The following is a 1802-nucleotide window of genomic DNA, read 5'->3' as shown; positions in this document are numbered from 1 at the left end:
ATCATGAGCAGACAAAAAAAATTGTACAATAAATTTCTATTTGAATTAAAAAAATTATCTAAACTTCCAATTGAAAATAAACTTTATATACGCGTCTACTACATCACTAATTACGATTTTATATCAATCAATAAACCTATTACATAACAACTTCCTTACTAGAACATTAATAACTTTATTATCGATATTATTGACCATTTGGAATAACCCTAAAAATAAACAGATAGTAAATTTTACTTCACCTATTCGTGAACTATACAAAACCAAATTGTCTCTCGACTAAACGCTTCTAGTTAAAATAATTTTGCTAGTAAAAATTGCTCAGAATTTATCTCTCATTGGTAAAACTTAAACTAAAATTAAAATACTTGATATTTAGGGTTGAATATGTAACGTTAGTTTTTTTTTGTTAGTAACACGAGTAATTCAAGAAGGTACAATGTCATCTTCTGGACTTCCTCCGGGCTTTCTGTGTATAAGTAAATTTATTTACTATAATTAATACACAATATGATACCCTGATATTCATTTATACATTTTAAATATACTGAAATAATATATTGAACAATCAATTTTTATTTAGTAAAACATAAGGATGATACCTTCTATCAACTTTTTTTTTATGATCCTCTAGTAAAATCGCAAAAATTGCCTTAAAAAATATCGTGCTCCTTTTAGCTTTTGTAATAGGGTAAAGAGAACTTTATTTTAATAATTTAATTGTTTGATACATTTCATATGTATCTGATTTATTTTTAATAATAAATATTACTATTCCACCCCTAAAAATAAATTAATATTATTTAGAATCTTTTTCAATGTTTACATATTTTAAACTAACATTGATTGGCCAAATAAATAATGGCATAATCTTCTTAATTCTAAGGAGTAATAAACTATTGAGTTCTAATTAACAAAACCTATTTAAATTAAACAATATATTCAAAATTTTAGGGGAATTCATAGAAAAGTTTGACAAGTTTGCTATGAAAAAAAATGGTATGAGTCGAACATATTCTTCAAAGTCTACATTTTTTACTGCACTGAATGGCACATTACCTCCACAACTCAGTAAGTAAAATTAACAAATTTTAATTTCTTAATTCATAGCAGAGAATTAAATCATTTGTTAATTTCAAATAAAAAATTGCTTAACTAATATTTATTAAAAAAAGTCTTTTAAAATTTAGAAAAACTTATAGAAGTCTACGACACATTCATTTCGAAACGGAGTAATAAATAATGATGATAGTTGAAAGATGACTGAAATTATGCCAAAATATACATGAATTGCACATTATATTGCGAGTTATAATATTTACTCATAATTTATATACATTTTCTTTTAAAACTTTTGATCTGCAAATTTTTGTGTTTATTTCACAAATTAGGTCTATAGTTAAAATATTTTAAGTTTGACATTGTGCATTTTTATTAAGACAATAAATGAAATACATTAATATTTAAATATTTACATTTTAATGGTAAATACAAATTTACCGAATTATTTTTAATGGCCACATCTAGAGATACATTGAACAATGGGTTTTCAGGGTAGTACTAAAAGAAACGCTAGCCAGCAATATAAATTATACAGTTGATAACTTTTTGTTTGCTTATTTAAATAAGAAAAAATAGTGATGCAGAGATAAATTTTTTGATGAGCACAATAAAAAGGTCCTTGGGGTGGTAGAATTGAGTATCCAGGTGGCATAATTCGTAAATGCGCCTTGATAACTAATGCTTTGTGGTTGAAGTGCCAAGAAATTTGAACATTTTCAAGTACAAGATAAAATTTTATA

The 1802-nt window shown here is 24.8% G+C and overlaps 1 long non-coding RNA gene across 1 annotated transcript; it reads left to right on the top strand.

Moving 5' to 3' along the window:
- Positions 1 to 343: 343 nt before the first annotated feature.
- On the top strand, positions 344 to 1417 carry LOC126909719 (uncharacterized). Its single transcript, XR_007705093.1, has 3 exons — positions 344 to 479; positions 955 to 1071; positions 1191 to 1417. It is a non-coding gene; the product is annotated as an uncharacterized LOC126909719 (long non-coding RNA).
- The last annotated feature ends 385 nt before the right edge of the window (positions 1418 to 1802 follow it).

This window comes from Daktulosphaira vitifoliae, unplaced genomic scaffold (genome assembly GCF_025091365.1).
Source record: "Daktulosphaira vitifoliae isolate Bord-2020 unplaced genomic scaffold, ASM2509136v1 Scaffold_1019, whole genome shotgun sequence".
Taxonomy (NCBI): Eukaryota; Metazoa; Arthropoda; class Insecta; order Hemiptera; family Phylloxeridae; genus Daktulosphaira; species Daktulosphaira vitifoliae.
The sequence above is the reverse complement of the archived record's forward strand: the minus strand, read 5'-3'. Positions and strand labels throughout refer to the sequence as shown.